Source organism: Mesoplodon densirostris, chromosome 5 (genome assembly GCF_025265405.1).
Source record: "Mesoplodon densirostris isolate mMesDen1 chromosome 5, mMesDen1 primary haplotype, whole genome shotgun sequence".
NCBI classification, from domain to species: Eukaryota; Metazoa; Chordata; class Mammalia; order Artiodactyla; family Ziphiidae; genus Mesoplodon; species Mesoplodon densirostris.
The window spans coordinates 49,197,899-49,215,370 of NC_082665.1; the positions used below are offsets into that span (position 1 = coordinate 49,197,899).

General features: G+C 35.8%; 1 protein-coding gene across 2 annotated transcripts in view; it reads right to left on the reverse strand.

Annotated features, from left to right (window-relative positions):
• Nucleotides 1–17,472, reverse strand: part of ABI3BP (ABI family member 3 binding protein) — a 457,010-nt gene that overhangs the window by 418,632 nt on the left and 20,906 nt on the right. Inside the window, exon 3 of one of the 2 annotated variants that reach the window (XM_060098690.1) lies at nucleotides 12,186–12,237. The exons of the other annotated variant lie outside the window; for it this stretch is intronic. The gene's annotated coding sequence lies outside the window, so the exon portion shown is untranslated. The remainder of the gene's footprint in view (nucleotides 1–12,185; nucleotides 12,238–17,472) is intronic. 2 annotated transcript variants of the gene reach the window in all.

The following is a 17,472-nucleotide window of genomic DNA, read 5'->3' on the forward strand; positions in this document are numbered from 1 at the left end:
AATCACAAATTGATTAGTAATTTAAGCATTTTATCTAAAACATGAAAGTACACGTTTATTTAACCAATCTTCAGATATAAGGAAAACTATCGCAACATCACATTCAAATTCCCAATTAGTCTCAGGGCAGGAAAGAACACAGGGTCCCTTTTCAAGCAGTTTAAGTGAAAATGTTTTCTAGATTAGTATGATCCTTCCTTCTGATCTCAATTCTCTCATTCACACCTAATTAGGCAGCAAGCACAGTGCCATGTTTTTATCAACATCCAAAGCATTCACCTTTGTTTTCCTAGAAATAATTCTCCTTCCAATATTTGTTTCATTGATGTATACAGTGTCTAATAAGATTATATAATTATAATATAATAAACATAGATTGTATAAAATTAAAAAACTGGGATAAAAAGATTTTAGAACAAACAATTTAATTGGTGGTAGCAGAAGTATACGGCTGTGATAGAAAGTAGCCTACAGGGCTTCCCTGGTGGCTCAGTTGTTGAGAATCTGCCTGCTAATGCATGGGACACGGGTTCGAGCCCTGGTCTGGGAGGATCCCACATGCTGTGGAGCAACTAGGCCCGTGAGCCACAACTACTGAGCCTGCGCGTCTGGAGCTTGTGCTCCGCAACAAGAGAGGCCGCGACAGTGAGAGGCCCGCACACCGCGATGAAGAGTGGCCCCCACTTGCCACGATTAGAGAAAGCCCTCCCACAGAAATGAAGACCCAACACAGCAAAAAAAAAAAAAAAGAAAGTAGCCTACAGCTTATGTGAACAGGCTCAGTATGCTATCAGTATTGAAAACAGCCTTTAAGAGGGGAAAAAACTGCAGCAAATACAGAAAATTGGTGAATGAATGTCAATTGGAAGTGCTTCTATCAAATTAATTGGAAATCTGGATTATGACCAAGAGAAAACAGGCCTAATTTACACCTTTCCCAAACATTGTTCCAAATCCATCATTTGGGTGTTTCCAAAAGTCTTATTTTTCTCTGGGGGTGGGGGTGGGGCAGGTGGGTTGGTGGGGGTAAGAGGATATTGTGTACTGTCTACAAGTGCTCTAGGAATGTTTTTAAAGCTTATTTTTTTATTTGGCAACTTTAAAAATTATGTGAATATATCCTGCATCATCCAAAAAGCCACCTCAAAGTTGAATCCTGCCTCCCCAAGAATAATGATCATGGGAGCACCAAGGACCACCTAAAGTCACAGAACTTAACTTTGTATGTGGGAATAAGTATGGCTAACTGCTATCGTTTGGTAACACCTAATGTCAAGCTAACTGTTCTGCCCTGTTTTTGTACTGAATTATTTTTATCAGTTATAAAGACAATTTCCTTTTACCAAGAGAATCTATAGTTGAAAGGCATGTCTTTCACAGAAACAGACTTCAGTTTAAGGTACTAACATTGAAGCCAATTTGATATAAGAACACCATGGTATGGTAAAGAAATGTACTAATTTAATTGTCACAAATTATGAGAAATAACATAAACATGGACTTAAGATCTAAATGTGCTCACATCCAGCAAGGGACAAATAGAAGTTTTCAATAGTTTAAAATTTCTAGTTAGGGATTAAGGAAAGGAATAGGGAAACCTGAGTTACAGTCATGTCATTTTTAAATGGGGTGTACAAATCACTTCCATTATTTACAGATAGGCCTCAGTCTGAGAGCAGGCTCAGTGTTTGAACTATTACTATTTTAAACATCTGCAAAAATCAAGAACTTCAGATATTTTTCTTCTCCAGTAATTTGATTAGATGCCATTGTAATATAGAATTCAATAACAACACAATGCTAATCTTGTTTTGAATAAACATGGAAGCTTTAGAGTTAAAATGATATATTATTGACAGTGACATCTAGGATTGTTCCTTGGTAGAGTTTTGATGAAGGGTGAACTGATTATAATGAACTATTTTAAAAGCTTTGAAATGATTAACGCTATTCTGTACAACATACTTATATAAGCAGGCATCCTCTGCATCTGTAGAACTGAAGCTCAAACACACAAAGTAAATATATTACACCTAACAAAAGGTAATTTAGTTTCAACAAAATATGCAGATTAAAATAGGTCCTTGACTTATATTTGATCTTATAATATTATTTGCTTACTTGCAGATTTGTTTCACATTTCTGTAAAGAGTCACAGATACAAGGACTTGATAAATATGGACAAATATAAAATAGCTAAGTAGTAGTAAAACACAGATAGTTTGAGTCCAGTGGGAGACCCTCCAGGTAGCTCCCATATCCTTTGGGGGTCCCACCTGTCATTGTACACATCTCAGCCTGCTGGCACCACAAGGTGTTTAAGGCTCACCTGTGCCCTCCTTTCCCAGGACTGTAATCAGGCATTTCTCAAAAGCAGGGATTCAGAAGACAAGATCTGGGCACAAGTAAACTCATTGTTACTATGGTGCTATTGCTTCTATGCCCTTCTACTGGACAGAATCAGGAAATACATTTTTTAAACATTATAAATTCATATTGATTAGTTCATACTTATATCTCCAATTCAACTTCATTAAAGCACAAGATTCTTCCTCACCTTCCCAATTCTACATTTGTCTCTCCTTTTTCTTACAGCAAGAACCCTTGTTCCCAACATCAATATTTTTACTCATTCTCTCAACGTGATACGCATACAAGTTTCAGAATTAACTCTTTAGTACTATAATAAACCTCAATACTTATACATAAAGTTCAAGATTTCTGTTCTGTCCTGCTCTCGCTTCTTCCCAAACACCTCAGTCCTAGAGTTATTAGATGGAGCAGAGTAAGACAAGCACCTCTATGAGATGGGGGAGCCATCATGGCTCAGTGTAAGGAGTAGAAGCCCAAGGTCCCTGAGACCTGTTCATGTGATCTGGCAGGTCAAGACTATCTTTAGAATAACACTGAGATATTATTTGCTTTTGCACTTTTATTGTCTGACAAGAATACTATGGAGTTCTTCAAAAGCTACAGAACTTCACAGACAGAAAAAGAGAAATATCATAAGATATCGCTTATATGTGGAATCTAAAAAGAAATGAAAAAATTAATAAAAAATTTTTAAAAATAAAAAGAAATGATACAAATGAACATATTTACAAAACAGAAACGGACTCACAGACTTAGAGAATGAACTTATGGTTACCGGGGGGGAAGGGTGGAGGGAAGGGATAGGTAGGGAGTTTGGAATTGACATTTACACACTGCTATATTTAAAAAGGATAACCAACAATGACCTACTGTTTGGCAAAGGGAATTCTGCTCAATGTTATGTGGCAGCCTGGATGGGAGGGGAGTCGGGGGAGAATGGATACATGTATATGTATGGCTGAGGCGATTTGCTGTGCACCTGAAACTATCACAACACTGTTAATCGGCTATACTCTAATATAAAATAAAAAGTTAAACAAAAAAAATAAAATAGAAATATGAGTCAAAAAATAAAAGTAAAAATAAATAAATATCCATTTTTAAAAAAGCTACAGGACTTCATAACATTATGAAGCCTAGATTTTCTTCATATATATATATTTCTCCATATATATGTAGTCATATGTATTTCTTCAATCAAATTAACATAATGCAGTAGTTTGAATGCAGAAGCAAATGTGGAATCTAGCTGCCTTCTAGTAAGCCAGACATTAGTGATTTGTAGAAGTGTAAAACAGTGCTATTGTACTTCTCACTAAATCAGCTTTGTTTTGGAAAATAATTATTTTTCATAAAACTGTTTTATTTATGTTAACATGCAATGGGTTTACTATTTTTTTAATGAAAAAAATTATTTAAAATATTTTTATTAATATATTTTTTAAATTTGTTTTATTTTCTAATTGGTAAATATTAACTCAATAAATTAAAAACAAATTAAATTAATAAATAATTCACATAAATTACAGCTCTTTGGAGCCCCCCATAATTTTTAAGAGAGTAAAGGAGTCCTGGGGCAAAAAAAAAAAAACAACCCACAAAAACTGAGAACCAGTGCCCTAACACAACACTGATAAGGAAAAAAAACAAGGAGTCAGAACTCCGAAAGATAGGAACTTACAAAATAACCAAATGTAATGAATGTGTCTTGTTTGAATCCTAATTCTAAAAAGTAAAAAAAGACATTTCTGAGATACAAGGAAAACTGAACTATGTACTATTTATTTATTTATTTATTTATTTATTGCGGTACGCGGGCCTCTCACTGTTGCGGCCTCTCCCACTGTGGAGCACAGGCTCCAGACACACAGGCCCAGCAGCCGTGTCTCACGGGCCCAGCCACTCCACGGCATGTGGGATCTTCCCGGACCGGGGCACGAACCCATGTCCCCTGCATCGGCAGGCAGACTCTCAACCACTGCGCCACCAGGGAAGCCCTGAACTATGTACTATTAGATGACATTAAGAAATTTTAATTTTGTTTGGTTTGAAAATGGCATAGTGATTATGAAGAAAAAAAAAACAGGTGAAATGAAATGATGACTAAAATTTGCTTTAAAATACTCCAGAAGAAAAAATGTAGCAGGGAGTAGAAGCAACAAAATTGGAAACTGTTGATAATTCAAGGTGATGGATATTTAAGTTAATGATAATACTCTCTACATTTGTATTACGGAAATTTTCCAAAATAAACTTTACAAAAAAGAGAAACAACCACAAAAACTTAGAAAATACTGATTTGAAGATTTCCAGGGGTACATATCATATAGAGATTGAAACTAATTTTTAACCGATAAAGTTCAATTTCTAAGTACAGTTAATGAGAATTTCAGTAGATGTTCAAGTACTCCTTCTTCTACTTCAAAAATTTTCCCAGATTATTCTGCAGATATCTCTGACTCTATGGGAAATCCCAGGAAACTCTGAAGTTGCAAAATAAATTTAGTTATTGGAATATGAAATACCTAAACTAATTAGGGGATTCTAATAAGAAAAACAACTTAGAGTAAAACTGGAAGTGAGTTTTTTTTATTCTTAACCAAGTAAGATCAGTTAACATTTTCTAGCAAGAAAGGGAAGCTTGCTCAAGTATTAAGGTCTTCTAGCAACAGGTTAATTAATCAATTTAATTACACAACTGTCTTGGGCAAAGCAGAATTTTGTGAGGTAAAGTATGTATATAATAGTGTTCCCACACTTTAATGTAGTTAGAGAGCTAAGAGACAGGAAGATTTAACTATACAAAACAATAAAGTGTCCAGTGTGCAACAGGAAGGATAAAAAGTTTCCCATATGTTTGAGTAGGGGCTATTCCACCCTCAGCACTAACCTTACTCCATCCCTTGATCTTAAAGCAAGACAGGTGATGAAAACTACTCACTCCACATAGACTCTTGGTAAAAATGGCCATTCAGAGAAGACATTTAACTAGAAAATAAAGCTATTCATAAAATAATAAAGGAGGCACATGCCAGTTATCCTATACTTTAATCATGAATGTAAATGGAAAACCAAGGACTACCAGGTGTATATATATGAGGAGAACCAACATTATAAAACAGAAAGACCTCCCTGCCTCCCGAAAAAAAAAGGGAAAAAATATAACAATTTTAAGATCTTGGTAGAAACAAATAATTCAAGGTATAGAAGAAAAAAAATTTTAAGACAAAAGAAAATTTATAATTTACTCAGAGCTAGAAATTACATCCATAACACTAAAATAGAAAGCAATGAAAAAGGAAGAGAACAAGAAAGTGCTTTTAGAAATTTTTTTAAATAGCCAAAATAAATATTTGGTATAATGACTGGAAAACAAAATTTTGGTAATCTCCCAGAATAAGAAGACCAAAACATGGACTCTATGAAAGACAGGAGACACGCAGAACAAATCCAGGAGATTCAATTAATGGGAACTTCAAAGCGTAAAAAGAAAATGATGAGAAAAAAAGTTATCAAAGGGGATAATTTCAGGGTTTAGGGACAAATCTTCAGATTGAAAGTATCCACCAAGTATACATTAAAATTATTTCTTAGTAATATTTTTAAAATGTACCTAGATGCACCATTCTGAAATTTTAGGCCAAGGATAAAGAGTAAGTCCTAAACAAAAACAAAAGAATAAGAATGAGACTGGCACAAGACTTCCCATCAGCCACATTATATACTAGAACACTGTAATAAATTAAGTGCATTACTGGCTCAAAATAATAATCTCACCATATCAAACCCTTTGCCTTATAAATTTGTAGTCTTCTCTCATCTGACTCTTAGCTTAACTACATGACTTGCTTTGACCAATGAGTTATTAGCAAAAGAGATTTGAAAAGGAGCTTGTATGTGTTCAGCCTTTCTCTTGGATCCCTGCCACTGTCATGAGAACATATTCAGGCTAACATGGAGGGAGAATAAGAGAGTGATATGGAAAATAGCTCAGTTACTCCAGATGAAGTCATCCTAGACCAGCCTACAGCTAGCCAATTCCCAAATATGTGATTCCATTTAAAATCAGCAGTCACAGAGCTACTCTTAACAGATCACACTCATAAGTATCCCAACTGAGACTAAAAGAATTGCCCAGATAACTCATAGAATTGGGAGCAATGATAAATGTTTGGACTTATTTAAGGTACTTTGTTATTCATCATTGTTGTGGCAATAAGTAACAAACAGAAACACAAAGGACCAATGCCCTCAAATTTTTTGAGGAAAAGCTTTAAAGCTAAAATTCAATACCTAGCCAAACTATCAATCAAGAGTGAAGGCAAGAACAAGACATTTCAAACATGTAAGAATACATACCTATTTCTTTTCACATATCACTTTCTTAAGAAATTACTTACAAAAGTTTTCCAGGAAAATGAAGGTTAAAGCAAGACAGACAAGGCACTGTATCTAGAAAACAGTGAATCCAATCCAAAATGTTTAGGATAAAAGCCATGCTGTAGGCCCAGGGAGAATGTCAAAAGACTGGATAAGGAGGACACAGACTCCAATCTTTAAGAGGGGTGCGGGGCAGGGACTCAATAAAACAGTAAATATGACTGAGAGATTAGAAAATGGTGAGAATGTAACATAGAAATAATAGTGCAGGGGTGACATCAGTGAAAATGGAAGAGTAAAGACATCTGAAAAACCTCTCCTTCATAAAAGCAATGAGAACACTGGTAAAACTTGCCAAAATCAACTTTTATAGAACTCTGGAAATTAACCAAAGGCTTGTAGCAATCCAGGGAGCATTTGTTCAAAACAAGTGACTGAATCTCAGTAAATACAGTGAGTTCTGTGGCATTTTAATTTGTCCTATTCTCATCCTCCACTCTCTAGCTCTGTAGTGTTCTTGGAAAGCAACAACCCATGATCATGGTGAAAACCAGCAGCTTGGCAGCCACTCTATGGGGTTTCTCTTCCCCAGAACACTGCCATTATTTGACCTGTCTGGTCATCTCCTGGAAGACCCCACTCACAAAGATATCTTTATTTGATCTTCTTCAAATCTCATCCAAAGACAACCCACAGAATGGGAGAAAATATTTGCAAATGAAGCAACTGACAATGGATTAATCTCCAAAATATACAAGTAGCTCATGCAGCTCAATATCAAAGAAAACAAACAACCCAATCCAAAAATAGGCAGAAGACCTAAATAGACATTTCTCCAAAGAAGATATACAGACTGCCAACAAACACATGAAAGGATGCTCAACATCACCAACCATTAGAGAAAAGCAAATCAAAACTACAATGAGGTATCACCTCACACTGGTGAGAATGGCCATCATCAAAAAATCTAGAAACAATAAATGGTAGAGAGGATGTGGAGAAAAGGGAACCCTCCTACACTGTTGGTGGGAATGTAAATTGATATAGCCACTATGGAGAACAGTATGGAGGGTCCTTAAAAAAGTAAAAATAGAACTACCATATGACCCAGCAATGTCACTACTGGGCATATACCCTGAGAAAACCATAACTCAAAAAGAGTCATGTACCACAATGTTCATTGCAGCACTATTTACAATAGCCAGGACATGGAAGCAACCTAAGTGTCCATCATCAGATGAATGGATAAAGAAGATGTGGCACATATATACAATGAAATATTACTCAGCCATAAAACAAAACAAAATTGAGTATTTGTAGTGAGGTGGATGGACTTAGAGTCTGTCATACAGAGTGAAGTAAGTCAGAAAGAGAAAAACAAATACCGTATGCTAACATATATGGAATCTAAAAAAAAAAAAAAAAGGTTCTGATGAACCTAGGGGCAGAACAGGAATAAAGACACAGACCTACTAGAGAATGGACTTAAGAACACGGGGAGTGGGAAGTGTAAGCTGGGACAAAGTGAGAGAGTGGCATGGACATATATACACTACCAAATGTAAAATAGATAGCTAGTGGGAAGCAGCCACATAGCAAGGGGAGATCAGCTCAGTGCTTTGTGACTACCTAGAGGGGTGGGAGGGAGATGCAAGAGGGAGGGGATATGGGGATATACGTATACGTATAGCTGATTCACTTTGTTATACAGCAGCAACTAACACAACGATGTAAAGCAATTATACTCCAATAAAGATGTTAAAAAATAATAATAATAATAAAAACTCATCCAGTGTGACAATTAGATCCTCACATGCAAAAGAATGAAGTTGGGCATCTACTTCACACAATATACAAAAACTAACTCAAAATGAATCAAAGACCTAAGAGATAAAACTGTAAAATTATTGGATGAAAACAGATATAATTTCTGTGACCTTGGATTAGACAATGGTTCCATAGATATGACACCAAAAGCACAAGCAAAGAAAAAAAAATAGATAAGTTGGACTTCATTAAAATGAGAAACTTTTGTACTTCAGAAGACACTATCAAGAAGGTGAGAAGACAATCCATAGAATAGGAAATCATACATCCAGTAAGAGTATAGTATTCAGAAAATATTTTTTTAAAAACTCTTAGCAACTTATCAATAAGACAACCCATTAAAAAAGGCACAAAGAATCTGAGTAGACAAGTCTCCAAAGAAGATATACAAATGTCCAAGAAGTGCATAAAAAGATGTTCAATGTCATTAGTCATTAGCAAAATGCCAATCAAAACCATGATGAGATACCACTTCACACCAACTAGGATGGCTATAATTAAAAAGAGAAACAATAACATGTGTTGGTGAGACTGTGGAGAAATTGGAACCCTCATACATTCCTGGTGAGGATGTAAAATGATGCAGCTGCTTTGAAAGCAGTTACAGTTACTCAAAGGTTAAACACAGAGTTATCATATGAGTCAACAATTCCAGTCCCAAGAGAAATTAAAACCTATGTTCACACCAAAACTTATAAAAATATTCATAGCAACAATGTTCATAATAGCCAAAAAGTGGAAACAATCCAAAGTTCCATCAACTGATGAATAGGTAAATATAATATAGTATATTCATAGAGTGGAATATTATTTAGCCACAAAAAGGAATGAAATACTTATTCATGCTACAATATGGATGAACATGACAAAACATGGATGAAAACATTATGCTAAGTCAAAGAATCCAGACACAAAAGATTACATATAGTATGATTCTATCTATATGAAATGTCCAAAATAGACAAATCCAAAGACAGAAAGTAAATTAAATGTTGCCAGCATCTGGGGTAGAGAGGAATGTGGAATGACTGCTAAACAAGTTGCTTTTGGGGAATGATGAAATTATTCTGAAATTAGATAGTAGTGATGATTGCACAACTTTGTGAATGTATTAAAAGCCATTGAATTGCAGAGTTTAAAAGGTTAAGTTTTATGATGTGTGAATTAAACCTTAATTTAAAAAAATAATGCAGGATAAGAATCCCAAAGCTCCATCTCTTCAAAAAGTCACTTTCTAAATATGTGGCAAACTGAAATGGGAAATAATGTTAAGCAATTGATACAGTATAAGAAAACAGAATTCAAGACTTCTGGTTTCTGGTACAACATAGGAGTTTAGAAGTCACCACTCCATACTAACAACAAATAAAAAGCAGACCACTCCATCCTAACAACAAATAAAAAGCAGAACAAATTGAAGTATTCACAACTTTTCTTAGATGCAAAAGAGAAGTAAAGTCATGAGACAAACTGCTGCCCCCCAAATTGGAGAGTCTGGTAAGTGAATTCAAACAGTCACAACTTACAAGGTAGAAACTCACAAGCTGAAATCTTTACAGGAACCACTGATATGGTAGAAAAATCAGAACTATAATTGGTGAATTTTTGGAAGCTCAGAGTGAACAAATCTTACAGTAAAAAAACTTCAGGAAGACCTAGTTGTAGGAGAGCCTCATTCTTTTATGGCTTTTATCTCTAGGATATTGTACAGGTTCTTACAGTAAATATCAGAGAAAAATCCCCTAATGCTTCCAGCAAGGAACAGGGAAAGGAACTAATTTGAATACACTGGAACACACAGTTCTTCTTAAACAAGGTCTGCCCTCCGGAGAAATTATTTGACCAGAGCCTAATCTGCTAGAGTTTTATCAGAGTCCAGCTGACCTGGAGGAAGGGAAATGCACAACTCCAGCCCTTTCTAGCCTTCCATGTGGGAAAAGGGAAATAGCCATCTCCAGACCACTCAAGCCATACTGTTTCACCTAAGGTGGGGGGAAAGAAGACAGAAGTATTTGCGAAGTTCACAGTCCAGAGGGACAGACTGACTAAAAGACTGAGACGTCATCATAGGGCTGTAGAACACTTCCCCTTTCCCCATACATTATCCCCATGTTACTAAAGGCCTATTTACATAAGTTCCTTTCATCTAGTACATCTATGTTTGGCTATTTTTTAAAATTACAAGACATACTAAAATTAAAAAAACAAGTTGGAAGGGACAGAGCAAGCATTAGAAACAGACATGGCAGGGATGTTGGAATTATCAGACCAGAAACTTAAAACCACTATGATTACTATGCTAAAGGCTTGTGATGAGAAAATGGCTATTTTGAGTTGCTGTGTAGGCATTTTACAGTATAACAACCATGCTCACACCCAGAGTCTGGACATTGAGATAAGGATCTGAGCTTAGGATTCCTGCCACAAGTTCCTACTTTGCTTTTCCCAGGGCACCTTTTAAAATAACTACTTAGAGTTGAGCCCACAAAAAGTTAGTGACCTCAGCCCCAACCCCCTTATAAATAATAGGTGCTGTCTTCTATCTCTTGCTTGCCTGTAACCTGGGATGGAGGACCACCCTTCTCCCAGCTCACTGCACAGACTGCCTTCCTTGTTTCTGGGATTTGTAAGTAATAAATCTTGTGACTTTACTTCCTCTATGTGAGTGTTTTAAACTGCATCTTCAATCAAAATGTCCCCATGGTTTTCAATTCCCCAGAGTGGGAGCCCAGATGATGAGGGAGTTACCTGTCATGTGGATGGCTTGTGCCTCCTCATTCAGCAAGTCATAATCTGTATATTCTTAATTTAATACACCAGCTACAGGCCTACCAATACAAGGCTTTAATGAATAAAGTAGACAGCATGCAAGAACAGATGGGCAATGTAAGCAGAGAGATAAAAATTCTAAGAAAAAAACAAAAGGAAATGCTAGAGATAAAAAACACTGTGGGGCCTCCCTGGTGGCGCAGTGGTTGAGAGTCCGCCTGCCGATGCAGGGGATACGGGTTCGTGCCCCGGTCTGGGAGGATCCCATATGCTGCGGAGCGGCTGGGCCCGTGTGCCATGGCCGCTGGGCCTGCACATCCGGAGCCTGTGCTCCGCAACGGGAGAGGCCACAGCAGTGAGAGGCCCGCATACCGCAGAGAAGAAAAGAAGGGAGAAAAAAAAAAAAAAAAAAAACACTGTAACTGAAATGAAGAATTCCTTTGACAGGTTTATTAGTGTACTGAACATGGCTGAGGAAAGAATCTCTGAGTCTGAGGATATCTCAATAGAAACTTCCAAAATGAAAAAGAAAGACTGAAAAAAAAACCCCCACAATGCTCAAGGAGTACGGGACAACTATAAAAAGTATAACACATGTAAATGGGAATATCAGAAAGAGAAGAAAGAGAGAAAGGAATAGAAGAAATATTTGAAGCAGAAATAAGTGAGAATTTCCCCAAATTAATGACAGACATCAAATCACAGATACAGGAAGATCAGAGAACTCCAAGCAGGATAAATGCCAAAAACTATACCCAGGCATATCTTATTCAAATGGCAGAAAATCAAAGATAACTAAAAAGTCCCAAAAAAAGCCAGCAGAAAATATATCTTACCTGTAGCAGAAAAAAGATAAGAATTACATCTGACTTCTCCTCAGAATCCATGCTGGCAAGAAAAGAGCAGAGTGAAATATTTAAAGTGTTGAGAGAAAAGAATCAAAAACCATAATTCTGTACTCTGTGAAATTATCCTTCAAAAATGAAGGAAAATAAAGACTTTCTAACACAAACAAAATTGAGGGAGTTTGTTGCCTCCTTACAAGAAATGTTTAATAAAAAATTCTTCAGGGAGAAAAATTATACATCAGTAATTCAGATCAACATAAAGTAGCCACAAAAAACTTACAGCTAACATCATACTTAATGATGAGAAACTCAAAGCTTTCCTATTATGTACAGGAATAAGGCAAGGATGTCCCTTCTTACCACTCTTTTTCAAAGTTATACTGGAAGTCCTAACTAATGTAATAAGAAAAGGAAATAAAAGGTATACAGATTGGGAAGGAAGAAATAAAGCTGTCTTTGTTGGCAGATGACATAATTATGTAGAAAATCCAAAAGAATTGACAAAAATCTACTAGAACTGATAAGCAACTAAGGCAAGGTTTCAGGATACAAGGTTAATACACAAAAGTCAATCATTTTCTGTATACCCACAATGAATAAATGGAATTTGAAATTAAAAATACAATACCATTTATATTAGCACCCCCAAAACTGAAATGTTTAGGTATAAATCTAACAAAATATTACAATACCTTATAAGGAAAACCACAAAACTCTGATGAACAAAATGAAAGAACTAAATAAATGAAGAGATTTTCCATGTTCATGGATAGGAAGACAATATTAGTAAGACACCAGTTCTTCCTAACTTGATCTATAGATTCAAGGTAATCCCAATCAAAATCCCAACAAGTTATATTGTGGATATTGACAAACTGATTCTAAAGTTTATATGGAGAAGTAAAAGACCCAGAATAGCCAAAAAACTATTTAAGAACAAAATTGGACTACTGATATTATCCAACTTCAAGATTAATTATAAAGTTACAGTAAGTATGCCTGTGTGGCATTGGCCAAGAATAGGCAAATAGATCAATGGAACAGAGTCCAGAAATAGAACCACCTAAATATAGCTAACTGACCTTTGACAAAGGAGTAAAGGCAATACAATGGAGAAAGAATGTCTTTTCAACAAACTGTACTGGAACAACTGGACATTCACATGCAAAAAAATGAATCTAGACACAGACCTGATACACTTCACAAAAATTGTCTCAAGTTGGATTAGAGACCTAAAATAAAATGCAAAACTATAAAACTCCTAGAAGATAAAATAGGAGAAAACCTAGATGACTTTGGGTATGGCGATGACATTTTAAAAACAACACCAAAGTTACGATACATGAAAGAAAGAACTGATAAGCTAGATTTTATTAAAATTAACTTTTTCTGCTCTGAAAATGACACTATCAAAAGAATAAAAAGACAGGGCCAGAATGGGAGGAAATATTTGCAAAAGACATGTCTGATATACAACAAACTCTTAAAACTCAACAATAAACAGAAAACCCAATTTAAAAATGGGCCAAAGACCTTAACAGACACCTGATCAAAGAAGATGTACAAATGGCAATAAACATGAGAAGATGGCCATATCATATGTCATCAGGGAAATGCAAATTAAAACAACAAGATACCACTACACACCTATCAGAATGGCCCAAATTCCCGACTGACACTATTTTTATGTCACCAGATGCTGGGAGGATGTAGAGCAACAGGAACTCCATTCATTGCTGGTGGGAATGCAGAACGGTACAGCCACTTTGGAAGACAGTTTGGTGCTTTTTTACAAAACTAACGTATTCCTATCACATGATTCAGCAATCTTGCCCCTTGGTATTTACCCAAATGATTTGAAAACTTATATCCACACAGAAACCTGCACACAAATGTTTACAGCTGCTTTATTCCTAATTGCCAAAACTTGGAAGCAACCAGGATATGTTTCAGTAGGTGGATGGATAAAAACACTGTCAGACAATGGATTATTATTCAGCACTAAAAAGAAATGAGCTATCAAGCCATGTAAAGATGTAGAGGAAACTTAAATGCATATTACTAAATGAAAGAAGCCAATCTGAAAAGGCTACATACTGTATGATTCCAACTGTATGACATTCCAGAAAAGGCAAAACTATGGAGACAGTAAAGCGATCAGTGGTTGCCAGGGATTAGGGAGGAGGGTGAGATGAATAGGAAGAGCACAGAGGATTTTTATGGCAGTGAAACTACTCTGTATACCATAATGGTGTATACATGTCATTATACATTTGTTCAAATCCACAGAATGTACAACACCAAGAATGAACCCTAATGTAAACTATGGTCTTTGGCTGATAATGATGTTTCAATGTAGGTTCATCAATCATAACACATGTACCACTCTGATGGAGGATGTTGATAACAGGGGAGGCTATACATGTGTGGAGGCAGAAAATACATGGGAAATCTTTGTACCTTCCTCTCAATTTTTCTGTGACCCTAAAACTGGTCTAAAAAACTAAAGCCCTTAAAATACAAATACACATATATATACTATTATACATAATTATATTAAATTATATAAATAAACCATATAATAGTATAAATATAAAACACTATAATATATACTATTATTTTTATTTCCTCATAATCATTTCTTCTTAACAAACAAACAAAACCCCAGAAAATTCAATAGGCCTAGAAACAAAGCACATGTTCCTTCAGGGCCTGGGGATCACAACATTGCATCTCTAGGGAAGGAAATGTAATGGGGATCCAGCTGTGGAGATAGATAGATAGATATATAATAATGCTATAATAATATAGCCAGTATTTATTGGGTTTGAACCTTTAGAGATAACCAAACAGAAAACTTAGAAGTGGTTGCAGATAGAAGGTAACTGTGGACTACAATAAAGATAGAGGAAAGGGTAAGGGCACTGATATTCTCATTTTACAAGAGAAGATCAAGAAATAATACCAAAAGTTGAAGGACAAGAAATAGATGCTTACATAGATTAAAATTTCAAAGGTAAAAAAATAAAAGAATTACAAATATAAATACTGAAACATCAGAAGAAGAGGAGGGGTAATGAATCCAAAGACATATTATGTTTTATGTTGGGAAGTCAATAGACATGAAGTTGGTAGATCAATAAATAAATACAGCTATAAGCACATTACCTATAGTTTTTTTTTCTTAAGTGGCCACTTGGAGAATAAAACACAAAGTATATTTCTTCTGACAACAGAAGTGCAGGTGGAGAAGGAATAAACAGAAAACTACTGCTTCCAGAATTTGTTCTCTACTGCTCTGATGCCATGTACTTGAAGTAGTTTAGTTAAAAGGAGTTAATGGGAGCTTCATGAGTTACTGGATCAGTGGTGAAGGAGAAAGGAATGAAGGCTGACCTTGTTAGAGCCCAAGTGATTGGGAAAGGGAAGTCAAAGACACAGAAAACCAAGATATGAAATTGGTAACTGATTTGAGGGAAGAAGATAAGGACACTGGGAGATGCAGTAAGAATACAAGTGGTTAAATAAGTGTCTAGAAAAAATCTGGAGTAAAATATGAATTTGAGAGACATTTACATATATGTAAGAGTTAAACTGATAACAACAAAAGTTTGAAGAGGAAAACAAAAAAGAAAGAAAAAATTTTAGAAGCATCTCAGTTAAATTTAGAGCACCCTGGTGAAAGTGCAGGAGGAAGAAGAAAGAGAAATGCTATAGTGTTAATGGGGTCCAAGGAATGAGAAAGTTCACCAAAATGTGTCCACAATTATAAACACTGACTCCATCAATGATAATCAAAAGAGCAGAAAATACAAAGAAGCCTCTGGCATTCACAGACAATACTTAAAAAAGGCTCATGGAAGTTGAAAGCTGATCCATGGCTTTCCTCACTATTTATAATTGGCTGTCTCACAACACAGTTGAAAAAAACTGCTATTTATGATTTTAACTGCATAACACATTAAACAAAACAAAACAAAAACATTCTGCTAACTCTATTCTAAATCATACTCATCTATTGTGATTGGCTCCAAAAGCATACCATTTGGGAGAACAAATACATGCAATCACAAAAAGCTTAAAGCTAATTTTTCTTCAAACCCAGTGAGGTAATCTTTGGGAATCACATCAGACAACATTGCTATGAAAAAAAAACTTGGAAATATTCACATTTTGCTTATTTTTATATGAAACTTTGTGCACCATTCACCTAGGATCTCCAGAGAGAAGGCATGCAATCATGAGTGTCATGGAGTTAGTATGAAAAGAATGTTTACTATGGTAAAGGTCTCAAGTTACAATCTACAGTTTGAAGGAAATGTGCATTTGAAGATGAAACCAGGGGGCCTTATGCATAAATTATAAACACAAATATTTTTGTTTCTCAGTGATCATATCAAAAGCTCTGTTTTTTGCTTCATCAATCTAAGCTTCACCAGCTTAAAATTCTGCCATGCCCATCCTCCTCCAGCTATTGTCTTCTCTCTGTAAAGGCCACACATATTTAGAGCTGCCTAAAGTGGTCTCATTTTCCTACTTCTAACTGACTCCCCAACCCTTCCAGTTTTCTTCTATTCCATCACTCCATCCAAGTAGCTCTTGCTAATATGAGTTAAAGGCCCTGATGTTTCAGTGCTTCCTATTTCATCTATTATGCTACATTCAGCACCTTGAATCTGTCCTTCATTCTTGAAATACTTTCTTCCCTTTGTTTTCAAGACACAGCACTTCTCTGTCTCCCTTGCAGGAACATAGTCATCTACCAGGTTTCAATTACCCATCTATAAGCCCAATACTGTAAAATCTCACCCATATGTACAACTATCTCCTCAACACTTAACACTTGCATGACTGGGGCATCTCAAAATCGATCTTATGTTATTCACCCCTGAGCCTGATTCTTCGTTTCCTGTCTCAATGAATGGATCCACTATCCATTAAAGTATGCAAGCCAAAAAACCCAAAACTGTCTTTGACACCTTCTCCATCCCCTTGCTGTATTCAACGGGTCACTGATTTTGCTTTCTAAATGTCTCTTGAATCCACACAGCTCTCTTTCTCCACTATCACCCATTAATCCAGGCTGCCATGGTCTCTTACCTGAAGCATGCTAGGGTAGGTTCCTTTGTTATCTCTTCCTATAGGCTTTTTCTTTCTTTCAGAGCATTTATCTCAGTTTGTAATTACACAGCTAATTTATGAATCCCAACCCCCTGCCCCCGCTATTGTTTACAATGCCAGCCTCCTAACAGGTCTTTCTACAATCACATAGTAT